Raw genomic sequence first — 21,929 nt, 5'->3', positions numbered from 1 at the left:
AACCATTCCCAAACAACTTCCACACAATGCTTAAGGATAGCATTCTACATTGAGTTGGTGGTGCCACTCCCTAGAGACACTCTTATTATGGTCATTAATGGTGTAGATTGTATATGGTTTGTTAAAATTTCACAATACCCCTAAACACAAACATAATACAGAAAATTAATATTTTGACTTTCCCTTTGAGGTTAGATTTTATTTGAGAGATTAACTTCGATATTACTTGCTAGCCGTCAGCAATTTGAACAAATAACTTTATTTCATGGAGGACACACACAGAGTTTACCGCAAACTAATAACTTAATTAAATATTAAATAAATGGTAATTTAGGAATGCCATATTAGCGTAACTAAGTATGGTCCATTTATTTTCCCGTGGCGGTTACGTCATCATTTGCCTTTCTTGTCTATTACATGCGTTCCGAGCGCGATAGAATTTTGACGTCATCTAGTCACGTCGGCAATGAATCAGGACGACAAGGCTCGGAAAATCGGCCGCCATTGTTGACAAAAAGTAAACAAAGAGACATTTTTTATTTTTGATGTAAATTTTACAATATTTTAAGGAGTATTTTGATTTAACTTGTTTTTAACTGCGATACTACGTGTGAGACTAGATAATGTGTGTGTGTTTCGGTAGTCAGTTTTGAAAATGCCACCTTCTTAATACACTTTACAACTATCAAGGGGCCCAGTGAAACATTCTGAAGGAACTAGAGTTTGTGGAACAGAAAAGGATGCCTTTTCTAATAGAAAACACTGTCACAATGAAACAGCCCATATATTTACTGACTCCCAAGAAGAGTTTTTACAAGAACACTACAAAAACCAAGTTTATTCAAGCCAATGGTTCTCGAAGAAATATGGATATAGAGTAAAGGTGGAAGCTGACAAGGTGATTTACCTAATATTATAAAAAGGACTGGTATTAATGAGCTGCTAATACTAAATAGCTTATGTTTCAGGTACCTTATTTGCCTAATCTGGAGTTTGCTTATCATGCTTTGAAAGGGTCCAAATTCAAAAAGTCCCATTATCAATTGCTCTAGACTCTAAACAAAAGGTGTTTGAAGCTATGGTTATAATGGTGTTGTCAAAATCCATATGCAGAGTGTTGAAAAAACAAATTTCTAATAAGTTTCCGGTAATATTAGAAAGATACAAGTTACTTAATACATAAATTTGATCAAATGCCATTATTTTGCAGAATTAGCCCTTATAAATTTTGCCGTATCTTCTCTGACTATAAGGCTAGAAACAGATACTATTTTAATTGTATTATTTACACCTTATGAAATATACAAATAAAATCTTTAAAAAGTACACTCAAGTTTCTTTTTTATCTAAGAAGTCTAGTTTTCTTCATAAACAATCATAAAATTAGATAATTTCTTTAACTGAGGTACCTACCTGCTCTTACAATAAATTTAACTGAAATTGAAAAAACATGTTAAATAAATCACACAACAAAACCAAATTAATATGTATTTAATGCTGGGTAAATTTATAAAAGGAAATAAATAAGCAATCTATATCACAAAACCAAGAAGCAAGTTCTTAAAACACCAACAATTCTGTTATAAGTTAAAACACTGCTTCAGGATTTTATAGTCCCCAGGATACACACATTGCCTTTCCTTTCTTGCAAATTTTATGGAATAATTCTTGAAACGTTGGTATTGGGCTGTTAATGACTCGTTTGAATGCACCTATCTGTGATGTTCTTTCCAGCTAATTTAAATTGAATGTGTTTGTTGTTCCCAAGCCAAAGTTTGATTGGAACTTTCCGCCTTTGTTTACCACCAAATGTTGCAAGTTTTCCAGTTTGGTGAAGAAAAATCTTAAATTCTACGAAGGTCCCGCAATAACAACCCTAATTAATAAACTTAAACAACCCTAAAATAAGTTTTTATTTCTTCTGTTTGTAGTTTTTGCTGTTTTTCAACTTTTTAAAATTCCTAACCTCAAAATGTTGTTTAGAATGTTTAGCCGACTGTCAGTTGGGACTGTGCTCTATGTTGCCACATCTTCCACGAGCAGATGTAAACTTTGTGTATTGTTGGTTGCAGTAATAAACGGACCGATGAATTATACAGATTTCGAAAAAAAAAGCATTTATTGCATGCAAAACATGTGAGATTCTTAGAATGTTTTTTTTCAAAACAATATAGTTTTCTCATTTTTATTTATAATTTATAATTTTCACACCTGTACTATTACAACTACTAAAATTAATTTAAAAAATTTTGCTAACTCTGAAATTAATTTTCCATTGAAAAATGTTTTTAACAATATTATCAACATTACCAGCGTAATTAACTAATTAAAAAAATTACCACACACGTGTCGTGTGTTTTTCAACTAAAATCAAAACAAAAACACAGTCAATTTCAGCTGGCAGTCAGCTAATTGTTACGGTGAATGAAAGTAATTGAAATTGATAAAATATACAGGGTGGACTAAAAATTATTAATAAGTATAGCAAAAATAATAATAAAAAAGTAAAAACAACGTAATCCTCTATTCTCTGCTACTACGTAAATTTTTCCTTTTCTTTCGTAAACTCATCTCTTCAAATAAAAATGTTTCATTTCAAATTCAATTGTTTAAAATGCAGCCTCTGACGTTTTTCCAATTTTCCGGAAAACGGAGAAAGATAATTTAATTTGGAAACCGGAAATAGGTTTCACATAAAATTCTCTAAAAACCTATTTGGGACACACTGTACAGGGTGGTACAAATTCGATGCATTAGCATTGCTATCTCAGGAACTATAGTCGATAGAGCTTAATAATTTGTTTGTTTGTGTCACGATCTTCGGATAATTCTGTCCAAATGCCTCGTACATGTTTTGTAAATTTTAGTTTTTTTGTCAATAGTAATTCCTAAGTACTTTATGTCGTTTTTTGGTTCATTTATGTGGCCGTTTGCTGTTATTGTATGAAATCGTAATTACTCGAAAACATCTTTGAATGAAATAATAAAGCGAAGAAAACGGTAACCAAGGAAGTAAGTAGGATTCGGGCAGTAGTCGTCCTGCCCGCGCCTACATCTCCTCCTGCGAGGAAGTGAATTTTCAGGCGCAAAAATCCACCAGTCAGTGTCGCGAACACATTCTGATCGTTCAGCAGACTGAGGTGCCGGAATTCAGTGCGTTCACTCTTCTTTTTCTCGGGGTTTTCCGAACTTTTAATCGAGTTGTCTTACCAGTTTTGTCAAATGGATTTGCCTCGTCCGGATTACCGAAGAATGGATACCTGTTCTGCTGCCTCGTCATAGCGACAACAAAAAGTAATTTTCATTAATCAAGTAATTTATATTTAAGAATTTTATTTTTTAAACCAAACATATTGAATTTTTATACTAATTGCTTAGGATCGTGTTTTGAGATTTTTTTTTAATTAAATAATTCTCGCAAATCATTAAACAATTAATCAAAACCATAAAAAAAACAAAAGTGGAAACAATTTACTGCCAATATCAAATACTATTTTATTAATTATGTTTTTGCCTCAACATACCAAAATAATTTGTTTTTTCTAAAAGAGCTGTTTAAACGTTCGTTAATTTGTACCGAAATTAGAGTATAAATCTATTTTGGCCAAAAGTATTCCAGCTGTCCGGCAGACAAAATAAACTTTACAGTTGGTAGCAATTTTTACAAACAGAGCAAAAATCACCCTTAGCTAATTGTTATTTTAAAATTACATAATAGCTATTTATGATATGAGTGTTAAAAGGGCACTTTTAAAGCACGCTGTGAAAGTTCTGCAATTCGCTTGAAAACCTTAAATGACACGAATTTGACACGAATACCATACAATATTATTTCTACAAAAGCATTAAAAATTTCAATGATTCTTCATATTTGAGAATTTCTTTTTCTGCGAATAGTCAAACCAGTTCCATTTGTCAATAATTTCAGAATAGGCAACTGTAATTCAGAAACCATCAAGTGCAATTCAGAAAAAATCTATTTAAATTCAGAAACCATCAAATGAAATTCCGAACATTATAAAAACAAAATACATTATCTGTGGATAAAATTACTAAAAATTAAACTTCTGAAACTGAAAGGCAATTTCACAAAAAAATTAGAAATTTTTGCAATAAAAATCATTAAAAAATGAACACATAGTGCAAAAAAGACTTTATTGCATTACACCATTTCCAAATGTAGTTCAGAAAAGGCCAAGTGAGATTCAGAAAAGGTCAAGCGTAATTCAGAATAAGTAACTGCAATTCAGAAACCATCAAGCGTAATTCAGAATAGGCAACTGCAATTCAGAAATCATCAAGTGCATTTCAGAAAAAAACAATTTAAATTCAGAAACCATCAAATGAAATTCAGAACATTCCAAGGTAATTCCATAAAATACATTATCTGTGGATAAAATTACTAAAGCTGAAACTTCAAGGCACTTTAACAAATTAATATACTTTATAATACAATGAATGTTATAAAAAAAATAACACAATTTAGGTTAAAAATTAAACTAGAGTACATTTTACATACTTTCTGAATTGCAATTAAGAATTTCTGAATTACAGTTGCCTATTCTGAATTTCTCTTGACATTTTCTGAATTACAATTAACTATTCTAAATTACCCTTGACCCTTTCTGAAAGCACTAGTGCCCTAAAAAGCTATTTTGAATAGTTTAGTTAAAAGTTGAATTTTTAATGCGTTTATAGAAAACAGTTATTTATGCAACAAGTGCAAAAAGTACATCTTTTTTGCACGCAAGTGAAAGTTGTTATACGAAACCGAAGTAGAGTTTAACAATGCGTAAGTTCAAACAAGGACTTTTTGCATGAGTTGCATACAACATTTTTTATAAAATCCACTTGTTTGATGACAAAAGCACAGCAAACATAACAATGCATAAAAGTCTTTGTTACACTACACCATTTCTAACTGTAATTCAAGAAGAGTCAAGTGAAATTCAGAATAGTCATTTCAAATTCAGAAAGAAACAAGGGTAATTTAGAATAGTTAATTGTAATTCAGAAATTGTTAATTACAATTCAGAAAGTATACGTATAATGTGTAATTTAGTTTAATTTTTAACCTAACTTGTGTTATTTTTTTTCATAACATTCATTGTATTTTAATTAGTATATTAATTTATTAAAGTGCCTTGGAGTTTCAGCTTTGGTAATTTTATCCACAGATTACACCATTTCCAAATGTAATTCAGAATAAGGAACTGCAATTCAGAAACCATCAAGCGTAATTCAGAATAGGCAACTGCAATTCAGAAATCATCAAGTGCATTTCAGAAAAAAACAATTTAAATTCAGAAACCATCAAATGAAATTCAGAACATTCCAAGGTAATTAAAAATCATTAAAAAAGTGTACTGTTTTGCAAAATTTTATAAAAAAATATTTTATGTTTCACCTATCCATTACACTACGTAACAAAATTTGGGTCATGTTTGGTCCAATTGACAAAATTTGTTATTTTGGGTTTCTTGGGTCCAATAGAGTCAAATAGTGGGAAACGGCCATTGAAGCTCTCGGAAAGTTCGTATAAGCTCAGGAAAATCGGAAGATAGCAATTTTTTAGTTTTTTTTGCCAAAATTTGCACTATATTTTAACAGTGAGCAAAAATATCCGGTGTTTTTGTCAATGTGGGGTTCTAAAATGGTCAGGGGACCTAAAAAAAAGCCAACCCACGATTTTGGTTCGGTTTCCTAACCCATAATCTACTTAAATTAGACCATTTTAAGCCAATTTTTACCCATTTCAAGGATTTTTTCGAATTCTTTTTAAGATATCTTAAAATTTTTATTTTTGATCGGGCCTGGAAAAATGGAGGACTTTGACGATTTTTACCAATTTTGGAATTTTTGCTATAACAAAATTTAATGTTGTCTTTTTTCAATTAGTATACATCAACAAAAGAACACAGAACCACTAATAAAATTACATTTATAGGCAATATATTAAGTGGCTGCAGTTAAAAATATTGCAAATAGTCCATTTTTCTTGTAAATTTTACGTTCTCTGACTGCTACTCAGTAAACAGTTTTATTTTTACTATTGCAAGATTGGCAACATTGAAATTTGTTATAAAAATCGCAAAATCGATCTAAATCGTATGTGGCTGTTTTTAGCTGAATTTACGATAGTTTGTCCACGCCCGGTAAAAAATAAAATTATTAAGTTATTTTAGAAAAATCTCAAACAAACGCTTAGAATGGGTAAAAATTAGCCAAAAATGGACTAATTTAAGTAGGTTAAGGGTTAGGCAACTCTACCAAAATCTTGGGTTAGCTTCTTTTAAGGGGTGCTACCCTCCTAGAACCTCACATTGACCAAAACACCCAACATTTTGGCAAAAACTTAAAAAGTGAAATTTTCTGAGCTTATTCCAATTTTCCGAGAGTTTCCAATGGCCGCTTCCCACTACTTGGGACCCAAGAAACCCAAAAAAACACTTTTAGTCGATGGGACCAAACATGACCCAAATTTTGTTACGTAGTAATATTAATACCTTGAAAACGGTGTAGATTATAGTGTTCATAATAACCTGAGGGCATTAAAATCGTGAAAAAAAGCGCATAAAAATCAAAATCATTTTTCTCAGAAAAGCGTATAAATCTGTAAAAAAACTCAAAACTCTTTCAGAGATACTTTTTGAAGTTTTCAAACTGCTTCAGAAGTATATGGGTATACGGAAGATTTTAGACTATTTTGAAAACTTTTAAAACTATTTTGAACTACTTGAGAAGGTTTTTGAACAGTTTAAAGAGCATATTAAAAGTTCTGGAATGCTTTAGAGGCATTTGGAAACTCATATACGGTTCTGGAATTTCCGAAAGCTTTTAGACTGTTTTGATATCTTTTGGGAGCTTCTAGACTAGTTGAAACACATTTGGAATCTTTTAGACTGTTCTAAAAGCTTTTGCAAGCGTCCTTTGAAAGACTTTCGACAGCTTTAGAAGCATTAAAGGTTCTGGACTGCTTTTAAGACATTTGAAACCGTCTACAAGGGTTCTAGTAACTTTTGGAAACTTTCAAACTGCTCTAAAAGCATACGGAAACTTTTAGACTGTCGTACCGTTTTGAGAGCTTCTAGGTTGTTCTAAAAGCTTTTAGAACGCTTTTCGATTGCTTTGGAGTTTCTGTAGTATTATTCATATATTAATCCTTTAGGATCATTTGGAAGGTTTCTGGAGTGTTTTAAAGATACTGGACTACTGCTTTTAAGGCATTTGAAACATTGTAGACGGTTTTAGAACCTTTGGAAGCTGTTAAACTGCTCTAGAAGCAACCGGAAGACTGTGTTGATCTTTTAGATTGTCTTGAAATTTTTGATAAGTTTTAGATAAGTTGAGAAGCGTTTGAAAGCTCCCAGAATGTTCTAAAAGCTTTTGGAAGCTACTAGGCTAGTTTGTAAGCTTTTTCAAGGCATTTTAGAGCTTCTATAGTGTTTTGGTATGTTTTTACATTTTTTTAAATTTGTAATATATACTGATACTTACTTTTTTGTCAAATAACTTATTTTACACATATACCCGCGTTTACAATTACCTTATTTGACCCTAATATTATTAAACTAATAAGTAAGCTTGATAACAATTGGTATGTATTTACAACTGGATGCTTCGCCAATAAATTTAAAGAAAAATTTAAAAAATATATATAATATAATATAATAATTAATTATTGAAATTAAATAAAGAAACCTTTTTTAAGTAGATTTATTCTAATTTATTTAAAAAACTTGAAAATCTTGTTTTGTCAAAACAAAACCATTTTAGAACCCCACATTGACAAAAACACCGGATATTTTTGCTCACTGTTAAAATATAGTGCAAATTTTGGCAAAAAAACTAAAAAATTGCTATCTTCCGATTTTCCTGAGCTTATACGAACTTTCCGAGAGCTTCAATGGCCGTTTCCCACTATTTGACTCTATTGGACCCAAGAAACCCAAAATAACAAATTTTGTCAATTGGACCAAACATGACCCAAATTTTGTTATGTAGTGTAATGGATAGGTGAAACATAAAATTTATTTTTATACAATTTTGCAAAAAAGTACACTTATTTTATGATTTTTAGTGCAAAAAGTTCTTCTATTTCGCACTACACCATTTCTAACTGTAATTCAGAAAGGGTCAAGTGTAATTCAGAATAGTCATTTGAAATTCAGAAAGTATATCAAGTGTAATTTAGTTTAATTTTTAACCTAAATTGTGTTATTTTTTTCATAACATTCATTGTATTATAAAGTACATTAATTTATTAAAGTGCCTTGAAGTTTCAGCTTTAGTAATTTTATCCACAGATAATGTGTTTGAAGGAATTACCTTAGAATGTTCTGAATTTCATTTGATGGTTTCTGAATTTAAATAGATTTTTTCTGAATTGCAGTTGCCTATTATGAATTACGCTTGATGGTTTCTGAATTGCAGTTCCTTATTCTGAATTACGCTTGACCTTTTCTGAATCTCACTTGGCCTTTTCTGAACTACATTTGGAAATGGTATAATCTGTGGATAAAATTACCAAAGCTGAAACTCCAAGGCACTTTAATAAATTAATATACTAATTAAAATACAATGAATGTTATGAAAAAAAATAACACGAGTTAGGTTAAAATTTAAACTGAATTACAGATTATACGTATACTTTCTGAATTGTAATTAACAATTTCTGAATTACAGTTGCCTATTCTGAATTACTCATGATTTTTTCTGAATTACAATCAACTGTTCTAAATTATCCTTGTTTCTTTCTGAATTTGAAATTACTATTCTGAATTTCACTTGACTCTTCTTGAATTACAGTTAGAAATGGTGTAGTGTAACAAAGACTTTTATGCATTGTTATGTTTGCTGTGCTTTTGTCATCACACAAGTGGATTTTATAAAAAATGTTGTATGCAACTCATACAAAAAGTCCTTGTTTGAACTTACGTATTGTTAAACTCTACCTTCGGTTTCGTATAACAACTTTCACTTGCGTGCAAAAAAGATGTACTTTTTGCACTTGTTGCATAAATAACTGTTTTCTATAAACGCATTAAAAATTCAACTTTTAACTAAACTATTCAAAATAGCTTTTTAGGGCACTAGTGCTTTCAGAAAGGGTCAAGGGTAATTTAGAATAGTTAATTGTAATTCAGAAAATGTCAAGAGAAATTCAGAATAGGCAACTGTAATTCAGAAATCGTAAAGTGTAATTCAGAAATTCTTAATTGCAATTGCAAATCTAGTTTAATTTTTAACCTAAATTGTGTTATTTTTTTCATAACATTGATGATTTCTGAATTGCCGTTGCCTATTATGAATTACGCTTGATGGTTTCTGAATTGCAGTTCCTTATTCTGAATTACGCTTGACCTTTTCTGAATCTCACTTGGCCTTTTCTGAACTACATTTGGAAATGGTGTAATACAATAAAGTCTTTTTTGCACTATGTGTTCATTTTTTAATGATTTTTATTGCAAAAATTTCTAATTTTTTTGTGAAATTGCCTTTCAGTTTCAGAAGTTTAATTTTTAGTAATTTTATCCACAGATAATGTATTTTATAGAATTACCTTAGAATGTTCGGAATTTCATTTGATGGTTTCTGAATTTAAATAGATTTTTTCTGAATTGCACTTGATGGTTTCTGAATTACACAAATTATTGACAAATGGAACTGGTTTGACTATTCGCAGAAAAAGAAATTCTCAAATATGAAGAATCATTGAAATTTTTAATGCTTTTGTAGAAATAATATTGTATGGTATTCGTGTCAAATTCGTGTCATTTAAGGTTTTGAAGCGAATTGCAGAACTTTCACAGCGTGCTTTAAAAGTGCCCTTTTAACACTCATATCATAAATAGCTATTATGTAATTTTAAAAGTTGTTTTAAAATAACAATTAGCTAAGGGTGATTTTTGCTCTGTTTGTAAAAATTGCCACCAACTGTAAAGTTTATTTTGTCTGCCGGACAGCTGGAATACTTTTGGCCAAAATAGATTTATACTCTAATTTCGGTACAAATTAACGAACGTTAAAACCGGCTCTTTTAGAAAAAACAAATTATTTTGGTATGTTGAGGCAAAAACATAATTAATAAAATAGTATTTTATATTGGCAGTAAATTGTTTCCACTTTTGTTTTTTTTAAAGAAACCTTTTTTAAGTAGATTTATTCTAATTTATTTAAAAAACTTGAAAATCTTGTTTTGTCAAAACATAAAAAATAGCAGCAAATAAACACAAAAAACTAAAATAAGCACAAAAAAAATAAAAAAGCATGAAAAAATCTGTCAAATGACGTTTTTTTGCATAAATTGTACACATTGATGTTAAAGATTGATTGCTTTTATTATTTATAAAAAGCAAAATTTGTACAAATCCGTACTCTATTAATAACGTTACTTCTTAAGTGTAAACCAGGTGAAAAGATGAAAACTATTTACTTTCACTTTCCACCTGGGTGAAAAGTGAGTACTCTCTGTTAAATGTAATATTGATTGATTGCCAAAATGATTATACTTTTAGCTTATATCTTAACTTACATAATTGTTCAAAGTGTCCATTTTCCCATTGTAAGCATAGTCTAGACCTTTTAATGATGGGGATGATAGCCACTGTAGTTTTCGGCACAATATCACTATTAAATTTAAAAAATCATATCTTGGTAAGGAAGCATTTGCGGACACATGTTCATGGAACATTTTTGACTCGAATTCACCTAAAGAACACGAAATTTTGTCTCTTACCTACTTCTACAGCATTAACTTAAAATTGGAATTTTGTTTGGTGTAAAATGCAAAAAAAATAAGTTTTTATTATCTTTGACGTAAGCATTGATGTTTGCATTAGTTCTCTTTTAATACCGTTGATTTCCTATGAAATTATCATATCTGTATATTTACGTTTCGTTGAAAATATCCACTGCACAGCAGCTTTGCTAGTTTGTTTTTTAAAGCTTTTACCTTTATTTACAACGTTCGAACTGATTGTTTGGACAGTAGATTCCGAAATGTCTAAAGCATCGGTAACACTTTAAAATGTGACATTAATAGTCAACAAATCGCACGTTATTAAAAAAAAGCAAATAATTTTCAAGTATAGGCTGAGCAGATGGAGAAGAGTAGTAGAAAATGCATTTGGACGTTTAGCTAATAGATTTAGAATTTTTCTTACTACAATTTACTTACTACTTTTAAAGAAGGAAAATGCTGCTCAACTTTTTGAAGACACAGATCAAAATTTTTTTTTCAAATTTGGATTGCCTAAGCAAAGTGGAAATAGAACTAAACTCGATATTTACCAACCTATTGAGCAGGCAGAATATCGTAAGGGCTATGACACAAATGATCATCTTCATACAAGAGTACCATAAACCGTTAGTTCTCATTTTTGTAGACTATGAAAAAGCTTTTGACACAATAGACCACCATAGTATGCTTAGTGCGTGACATCATTAAGCAATTATACAATAACGCAAATGCTGTCATTAGACCTCATGAAGATACTACTAGCTTCCAAATAGAGAGAGGTATGCGGCCAGGGGATGTCATCTCCCCCAAATTATTTACCAACCTTTTAGAGTACATGTTCAAACGCACAAACATCGAGAACATCGGCATCAACATTAATGGTGAAAAACTTAGTCACCTTCGCTTCGCCGATGATCTGATATTAATTACAAATGATAGCGAGTCTAGCATCCAGAGAGGCTGGGCTGAAAATCAATATAGGCAAAACAAAGTTCATGACAAATCTAGTTGCCAGTGAAAACCTAACAGTGAACAACTTAAACATTGAGCAAGTATACTTCTACAAATACTTAGGCCACGAGATTCGATTGAGAAGAGTTAATCAAACCTGTGAAAATGGCAGAAGAATAGGTCTTACATGGGCAGCCTTTGGAAGATTGAGCTACATCTTAAGATCTGATATTCCCATGTGTCTTAAGAAGAAAGTCTTCGACCAATGTATTTTACTAACTTACGTAGCCGAAACACTGACTCTAACAAAGAACACCGCGAACAAAATAAGAGTAGCGCAAAGAAGCATGGAAAGAATAATGTTAGGCTTATCCCTGAGAGATAGAGTTTCAAACACAGAGGTGAGAAGGAGAAGTGGAGTAACAGATGCCATCACAAGAATATCGACTCTAAAATGGAACTGGGCGGGTCACCTAGCCGGAATAAACGACGGCAGATGGATTAGAAAAATAACTGAATGGAGACCGCAAAACCACGCTTTCGGCAGCAGAGGGAGACCGCCCACTCGTTGGGCAGATGATCTGAAGCGCATCCAAACCAACTGGTTAAGATAGAACTGGCAGCACAAGATAGAGGGAGATGGAAATCTTTACGGGAGGCTTATGTCCAGCAGTGGACGAACGTATAGCTGTACGATGATGATGATGATGATGAAATGTCTTAAACCAAGTAATAACTGAAAATAAAATGAAAATATTCATTTATTCTCTAGATTCAATCTTGTTCTCCTTGAACAGATCAGATTTCTACTTTTGCTCGGGTGCTTAATTTGCCTCATGTCAGCAACTCCAGACTTAAAAAAAATTGTTATTACATGTTGGTCCACCAAAAAAACTGAATAGATTGATAATTATAACCTAAATAATTTATTTTTTACTTACAAAGCGAAGGCATCTAGCAGTGTCACTTCAGCTGGTGATGTGATTTGGGGAACATTCAATAATTCTAAAGCCCTTGTGGCTTATTCCAAAATCTTTGTTGACTCAGATAAAGTCTTCCCTGCCTTGGATTTTCTGGTTTGCCTAATTTCTAGAGGTCTAGATGGTGTGGTAGGTGAAGCCAAGGGAGAGTCTATGTTGACAAGCACTGCTGGGGTTTCATTCAGATTTTGGGCATCTCCATCAAAAATAATTTCAAAGTGTGAATCGGAATCCTGGCTTTCAATGTTCTCTATTAGGACAGCAACGAATAGCACCAAAGAGTTGGTTTATATTTTATTGTATGGTATTTATATTTTACTTGCTCATATCTTCAAGGTTAATGGTGGCTTCAAATTTGCTATTAAACTATTCTGTTATGTCTTGTAACATGCGAAGTCTTTTTTCTTTATTCTTGTAGTCCATGTGTTTAACATCATATAAGATTGGGCTTAGTTCATAAGCAGCTATAATAAATTTTGTTTGATCCTTTGCAAAACAGTATTGTTTCTAAAAATGTATATCTAATAAGGATTTGGTTCAATACAGTTGTGATGTGAAGAAATTATAAAATAATTAAATTGTTTCAAATACTTACATCTTTTCTGTAACTCATGTTTAAATTTGTAGTACCTAAAATGAGATAGTAAAACTAGAAAACGGGATACAGGATTATTTAGTGTGACTGTTTATTAAATTCGTCAAACACAAAATTCAAAATTAATAACGTTAACCTCACTTTTTTGTGTGTTGGCAACACGAAAATACCGTAATTGGATCCAATAAATTGGGTAAAAATAGAACATGTTCTAGTTGGGAATAAGTCCAAATTCGCTTTACACCAGGTACAATTTGTCTTTGAAGCTTCTTGGATCTCACAAGTTTTAAGTCCAAATGTCGGTGTAAAACGGGTTTTAGAGTAAAAGCTAAAAGCTAGATAGGTTTTGCATTACTGTTGTTATTAATTCCGCAGTATACAAGTGTGAACACTACATTAGTTTATAATGTACCTAACGTTTAGCAGTACACCTTACCGGAGCAATAGCCAAGTTTATGTGAATGATGCTTTAGTCTTGTTAATTTTATCGAATTTATGCAGTACTTTACAAAGACATTGTATACAGAAAGTACTAAAACTGACAGTTTTTTTGATAAATATTCACTTTTTATTTTTCAAATTAACACGTAAATCTTTTCAAAGCGAAATTGCTAGCCAGCTCTATCTGAATTGCTAAATATTGATTGCGGTAGTTCCACCAACACGCTGTCAAATCAACACTTTTAGTTTATGATTTATAAGCCGTTGAAATTTTAATTGCTTTTCATAAATAATGTTTATTAATTATTACCGTCGTATCTGTATTAACTATGTTTTTAACCGGAATAATTTAATTTACATGATAGTCTGATTCCATTTGTGGATACATTGTATGTTACATTGTCGTAGAAACGGTTTTAAATATTTTTTTAAGAGATTTAGTCGAATTGAATGAAAAAAATGCAAGATATAGTATTTATGAGGCAAATTGAAATTTTTTTTGTCTATTTTCAAAAATTGCCTTTTTACAGTTTTCTTTTAGGGTACTATACAGGGTGGTCCAGCTTCCATGGCGGAAACTTGAGAGAGCGATAGAGAATCGAAAAATAATATTTGATAATAAAAAAAAAGAAAAATATAATTTGCATTATAAACTATATTATATAAAAGCTTCGTTAAAGAAATACAGGGGGTTAAAATTTTGTTATTTTTTAGTTTTTGCTTTATAATTCTTACAGTTTTAGAGATATTTAGTTAAAATTTGGACTGTATGTATCTTGTCATGCCCTACATTACTAGATATAAAAAATAAAAAAAATGAAATAAAATTTAAAATTTTTATATAGTTTATAATGCCAACTCATATTATTTTTCGATTCTCTATCGCTCTCTGAAGTTTCCGCCATGGAAACTGGACCACCCTGTATAAGCCATAAATCACTATCCATTTTTTTCTAACTAATAACCTTTACCTATTTCTATTTCACTTTCAGGTTAGAAATATTAGAATGTAATGAATGGCCATATTTTCCTTACCTATTCTATACTAAACAAATTACAGACAATTAACCATAAATCGCAAAACTGAAAGTTATATTTCATTATATTTATTTTATTGGTTCTCTAAATTTTGTCGTTTTCGAGGTATTTACCATTAAACACTGAAATATTCAATATTTATAAGGCTGTAACAGGCAAACGATTGAAGTTAGGGCAAAACGGTTTTCTCGTTCCTATCTTACTGCCACAAAAACCGCCATCTTATGCTGTTGTAGCATTTTTTTAAATCCTTATTTAGCAGTTTTTTTAGCGGTATATTTTTCATCTCCAGCTGTCACTGCCAAATGGTGAAAGAAATAGTTATTTTCCTAACAAGTACGGAAAGCGATACTTTCATTTTTTCTACGAGCGTTTTCAATAATTGGAAAAAACAACAATAACAAATAAATGATAAATTAAAATTAAAAAAAAAAATTGATATGACTGTAACTGAAATATAACCGCACATTAAAAATATTAATTACAAAAATAAATCATGATTACCACATACAAACTTGATTACCATAAATTGATGTAATGCATTACTTTTTAGCTACCTGTTGCTAATATTAATAATAATCGAACAATTATTATATGAAAATAACAGAAATAACAGAATAACAATTTAGAATATGATACATAAATTAACCTAATTTATTTTTCCCAACCTAGTGCGGAAAAATAATTTTAATAATAAATAATTAATTTCTTTCCGGGAAAATAATTTCTTTCCGCACTAGTGCTGGAAAGTCTATATTTCGAGAACAAAAATAGTGCGGGAATGTTATCATTCGCTCACGCAGGTAGAAAAAATAATCATTTTAAAAGCCTTGCATCTCGTAAATGCCTTGTTCGAAGTTAATCTACAGAAAAGAATTTGCAATAGCATTTCTTTGAAAATCGGAGCTTTTAACTTCTCTTTTTTCCTGGTATCCGTCGGCTTTTTATAAATTGATCGTATTAAATACTTTACGGAACTTTGGTTGTCACTTAAGCGAACAAAAAACCGAAATATTCCACTTACAGTTTTTTCGCGTAAACTTCTCGACATATTTAACTTTGTAGACGCTGAACGTCATCAAGTGTGTTCTTCTCTAATTTCATCACTGACAAGGGCATTTTTCGGTCCTGCTTTTCAATAAAATATAAAATTGTCCTGAATTTTTCAATCAATTTAGAAAAATGGACGTCTTTGTTACGTTTTGCGATTGGTTTTCGAGGTAAAAACAAAAGGTGATAACCTGAAACCTAAGTAGTAAAATATCAAATCAGCTTGGGTTATTTTCTGAAGGATTATCAAAGTCTGACCGTGGTTGTAATATACCTAATATTTTATAGATGTGGTAAAACAAAAACAGACCATAGGAAAAGCATGTAACTGACAGAGATAATTGCGTGCGCGAGACAAAGACGGAAAACCTAAAAAAAGTCCAAGTAAGCGAGAGCTTTGCTGCAATGTTGTCAAACGTCTCTCTGAATTCGTCGCAAACTTGCAAAATTACATTTCCATTTATTTGATAATGTATTTTCGATAAGTGTTCTGTGTTTAGTTCCTCTTCTGTGTATATTTTTTTAAAACTTCAACTTTATGTGAACTATACCGCATAAAAACTTAGTACAAATAGGCCAAAAACAAAAGTATGTAACTAATCCAATTAATGAATTCAGATAAGCTTCTGGCAACATTGCCTCCGAATTTTTGCTTACCAGACTTTTTTATTAGGTTTTCTGTCTCGCGCATGCTCTGTCAGTTATACAGTTTTGCTATGGCCAGTTTTAGCTTAACCACACCTAGATAACAACATAGCCACCCTAAAAAATTTAATTTACACGTAAAAGTAGGACACGGGATAAATGTAAGAGTAGGTCCGTATGTACCGTAAATTCCACTATTCGATTTTACAGCGTATCGAAATTTCCGGAAGACAGGATTAGTATAATCTTAGCCTATTTCGTGTTGTATCAAATCAGATAAGAATCCAATCTAATACCGATATTGAATGTGCTTTGCTATATAATGAGAAGCTTGTATTACAATGTCCTTAGATGATTCTGGTTTTTTATGCTTCATTTCAGGTCAAACAAGTCAAAAAATCGGTTATTTTGAATTATATTCAGTTGAACACTGCTTTTACAAGGCTGTAGGAAAATTTGTATCAGTCATCAAAACAAGGACATTTGCAGCGTTGCCAGTTGGAAAGCACAATAAAGTGTTTTCACCGGTTAAACCAGTAAAAAATCGGTTCTTTTAAATTATTTGTAGTGGAATATGACAACACTGCCTTTACAAGGATTTAAGCGGTTATAACAATGAAATTTCAACTAAGAAAGGGGTTTTGGTAGCGTTGCCAGTTTAAAAGCGGACTCACCAAGTTGAACAATTCAAAAAGTCGTTTTTTTTTAAATATTTTTACTTAAATGCGGCAACACTGCCTTTACAAAGCTTTTAGGTCAATTCTTAGCAGTACAAAAGCAGGATTTTTAAGCCAAAACAAAATTGAATGAGCTTTGCTATGTAATACAAATTTCGAAGCTTGTATTACAATGTCCTTAGATGATCCTGGTTTTCGAGGCCATTTCAGGCCAAACAAGTCAAAAGGTCGGTTATTTAGAAATATATTCAGTTGAACACTGCTTTTACAAGGCTTTAGGGAAATTTGTATCAGTCAAAACAAGGGACATTTGCAAGATTGCCAGTTGGAAAGCACAATAAAGTGTTTTCACCAGGTTAAACCAGTAAAAAATCGGTTATTTTAAATTATTTGTAGTGGAATATGACAACACTGCCTTTACAAGGATTTAAGCGGTTATAACAATGAAATTTCAAGTAAGAAAAGGGTTTTGGTAGCGATGCCACTTTAAAAGCGGACTCACCAGGTTAAACAATTCAAAAAGTCGGTTATTTTGTAATAATTTCACTTGAATGCGGCAATACTGCCTTTACAAGGCTTTTATGTCAATTCTTGGCAGGATTCTTAAGCGAAAACCAAATTGAATGAGCTTTGCTATGTAATACAAATTTCCAAGCTTGTATTACAATGTCCTTAGATGATTCTCGTTTTTTATGCTTCATTTCAGGTCAAACAAGACAAAAAGTCGGTTATTTTGAATTATATTCAGTTGAACACTGCTTTTACAAGGCTGTAGGGAAATTTGTATCAGTCAAAACAAGGACATTTGCAGCGTTGCCAGTTGGAAAGCACAATAAAGTGTTTTCACCGGTTAAACCAGTAAAAAATCGGTTATTTTAAATTATTTGTAGTGGAATATGACAACACTGCCTTTACAAGGATTTAAGCGGTTATAACAATGAAATTTCAAGTAAGAAAAGGGTTTTGGTAGCGTTGCCAGTTTAAAAGCGGACTCACCAAGTTAAACAATTCAAAAAGTCGGTTATTTTGTAATATTTTCACTTAAACGCGGCAACACTGCCTTTACAAAGCTTTTAGGTCAATTCTTAGCAGTACAAAAGCAGGATTTTTAAGCCAAAACCAAATTGAATGAGCTTTGCTATGTAATACAAATTTCGAAGCTTGTATTACAATGTCCTTAGAGGATCCTGATTTTCGAGGCTTCATTTCAGGCCAAACAAGTCAAAAAGTCGGTTATTTTGAATTATATTCAGTTGATCACTGCTTTTACAGGGCTTTAGGGAAATTTGTATCAGTCAAAACAAGGACATTTGCAGCGTTGCGAGTTGGAAAACACAATAAAGTGTTTTCACCAGGTTAAACCAGTAAAAAATCGGTTATTTTAAATTATTTGTAGTGGAATATGACAACACTGCCTTTACAAGGATTTAAGCGGCTATAACAATGAAATTTCAAGTAAAAAAGGGGTTTTTGTAGCGTTGCCAGTTTAAAAGCGGACTCACCAAGTTGAACAATTCAAAAAGTCGTTTTTTTTTAAATATTTTTACTTAAATGCGGCAACACTGCCTTTACAAAGCTTTTAGGTCAATTCTTAGCAATACAAAAGCAGGATTTTTAGGTCAAAACCAAATTGAATGAGCTTTGTTATGTAATACAAATTTCGAAGCTTGTATTACAATGTCCTTAGAGGATCCTGATTTTCGAGGCTTCATTTCAGGGCAAACAAGTCAAAGAGACGGTTATTTTGAACTATATTCAGTTGAACACTGCTTTTACAAGACTTTAGGGAAATTTGTATCAGTCAAAACAAGGACATTTGCAGCGTTGCCAGTTGGAAAGCACAATAAAGTGTTTTCACCGGTTAAACCAGTAAAAAATCGGTTATTTTAAATTATTTGTAGTGGAATATGACAACACTGCCTTTACAAGGATTTAAGCGGTTATAACAATGAAATTTCAAGTAAGAAAACGGTTTTGGTAGCGTTGCCAGTTTAAAAGCGGACTCACCAAGTTAAACAATTCAAAAAGTCGGTTATTTTGTAATAATTTCACTTGAATGCGGCAATACTGCCTTTACAAGGCTTTTATGTCAATTCTTGGCAGGATTCTTAAGCGAAAACCAAATTGAATGAGCTTTGCTATGTAATACAAATTTCGAAGCTTGTATTACAATGTCCTTAGAGGATCCTGATTTTCGAGGCTTCATTTCAGGCCAAACAAGTCAAAAAGTCGGTTATTTTGAATTATATTCAGTTGATCACTGCTTTTACAGGGCTTTAGGGAAATTTGTATCAGTCAAAACAAGGACATTTGCAGCGTTGCCAGTTGGAAAGCACAATAAAGTGTTTTCACCGGTTAAACCAGTAAAAAATCGTTTATTTTAAATTATTTGTAGTGGAATATGACAACAGTGCCTTTACAAGGATTTAAGCGGTTATAACAATGAAATTTCAAGTAAGAAAACGGTTTTGGTAGCGTTGCCAGTTTAAAAGCGGACTCACCAAGTTAAACAATTCAAAAAGTCGGTTATTTTGTAATATTTTCAATTAAATGCGGCAACACTGCCTTTACAAAGCTTTTAGGTCAATTCTTAGCAGTACAAAATGAAGAATTTTCAAACCAAAAAGTGGCTTTTGCAGCGTTGCCAGTTTCTACGCATCCTCACCAGGTTAAACAACTGAAAAAGTTGGTTATTTTGTCATATTTCCAACACTATCTTTAAAAATTCTTATCTCCTGAACAAGGGCAGATACCGCCTTGATTCTTCTAGAGTGTACAGCCTAGGATATGAAGATAATACCGTAAAAAATCATTTTCTGTATGGGGGTAAGCACGGCTGTAGCCAGATCAAATAAATACATCTCAGTTGCTTAATAAGCAAAAGTGACATTTGGCAACACTAACTGCATAATGACCAAAATAGACATATTAGGCAACACCAAATATCAAAATTCATATCTCCGGAACTACGGCAGATACCGCCTTGATTTTTTAGGGTGTACAGCATAGAGCCTGTAGATACTTACTTTACGTAGTAAAACAGTCATTGCTGTAGCAAGCTAAACACGGCTGTAGTCAAGTTAACAACAGCTGTTGCTTAATAAAAATCACCAAAAGTGATAGTTTTAGCAGGACCAATTTTAAAAATTATTATCTCCGGAACTAGGGTAAATACAGCCCTGAGTTTTTAGGGTGTACAGCCTGGGGTCTGTAGATACAACAGGAAAACAGTTTTTTTTGTAGCTAGGTAAACACGGCAGTAGTCAAGTCGAATACATCTCGGTTGCTTAATGACCTAAAATGACAATTTTGGCAACACCAATTTTAAAAATTCATAGGAATCTCGAAAAGTAGCAGAGCAATTTTAGTAAACCAATTCAATACTTTTTTTCGTTTTTTGTAGAAAAATAGTGCTTATATAAAAGTCATTTTTGCCAGATTTCAAACTTTTTTTAATAAAAAGCAAAGTCGAAAATTACATCTTTAAAAGTTATTTTTCAAGCTTTATCACGATATCAAAATATTCAAAATTATCTTTTTAAATGTCGGATATAAACCATTTTTTCTTCTATTTTTTGAAGGAGAGCTGTATGGAATTTTCTTCTTTTTCCCATATAACCCAAGTAACTTTAATACAAAACATATATTGCAAACATTGACATAATATTATATCGATCGCAGCCCTCAATATTACTTGTTTATGTTTCTCTCGCCACTATAATACCATTTGTAATAAATCATAATAATATCTGAAGGTTTATAGCAGAATAATAAGTTCTGACTTGTTTGTATCGTTTCGCTTTACTTAACATAAAAGCGTAAATAACAATTTATTCCGATGTTTTCCATTATTACGGTGCATCAATTGATTATCGAAAAAAAGCGCATACTTTCCATGTGCGTGGGCGTTTCTATGACAAATTTCTCTGATTGATTACACTTTACAAACAACTTTAGAAAATTGATAATGTTCGAGGCAATTTAAGAAGCGATTCAACATCAAAACATAATTAAAAGTCAATGACTACGTTTACATCAAATCCTCGATATAAACGACGCGGATTAACGATTCGGATTGACTAATCAATTCTAAACAATAACAGGGTCGAAATGCTCTATCCGATTGAAACGGTGACGTCCATGCCATGGATGTTCGATGTAAACAGGATTGACTTGACATGGACACATTAATTTGCTCGCCTTTTTTACTTAAAGTGTGTACTATTAATTTTAAATTACCAAACTTTTTGAGTTTTGTTTTCGTTACTGCGAAACAGATGTTGATTTGCCGACAAGGTAGGGTTTTTATAGGTAAAATACATACCTATATTTCTGTAACATTTGTGACACTGCTGGTAGATAAGAATTACGGATATGTTGTATATCTTTCTGCTTGAATAGTGATATTTTTTCGATCCTTACGGATCTTTCAAACGCATCCAATAATCCAAAATTATCAAATGTAAGTAAAACACGATAAATACTCGATTGAATAATTCTTAATTCAATTCGCTTTGTCGATTGGATTAACAGCGTACGACATAAACGTAGTCACTGTGTCTTTAAAATTTATTAACAATTTCAATAATTATTATTGAATGCAATATAAATGAGTGCGTTTGCATAATCCCAGATTTTGTCGATTCAACCTAGAAAAATCCTTGCTCTTTTCTATATGACGAAACACTTTGATTATATTTGATTAAAAATACACAACCTTTACATCACGCAAATAACTAATTAATTTCAATTGTTTTTTTCTTAATTTCTGGGCAAAATTCAGAGAGTCATTTTACGTAATGGTTTACTAT

General features: G+C 31.6%; 1 protein-coding gene across 3 annotated transcripts in view; it reads left to right on the top strand.

Annotated features, from left to right (window-relative positions):
* The first annotated feature begins 3,044 nt into the window (after positions 1-3,044).
* Positions 3,045-21,929, top strand: part of LOC145736071 (pyrokinin-1 receptor-like) — a 131,992-nt gene continuing 113,107 nt past the window's right edge. For 2 of the 3 annotated variants that reach the window (XR_014179830.1, XM_081990311.1), the window contains exon 1: positions 3,045-3,294. The gene's annotated coding sequence lies outside the window, so the exon portion shown is untranslated. Of the gene's footprint in view, positions 3,313-21,929 lie in introns of all 3 variants that reach the window. The other variant, XM_081990313.1, reaches the window with a different exon arrangement.

This window comes from Ips typographus, linkage group LG11, assembly GCF_016097725.1.
Source record: "Ips typographus isolate SLU linkage group LG11, UJ_Ityp_2.0, whole genome shotgun sequence".
Taxonomy (NCBI): domain Eukaryota; kingdom Metazoa; phylum Arthropoda; class Insecta; order Coleoptera; family Curculionidae; genus Ips; species Ips typographus.
This window is presented reverse-complemented; position numbering and strand designations above follow the sequence as displayed.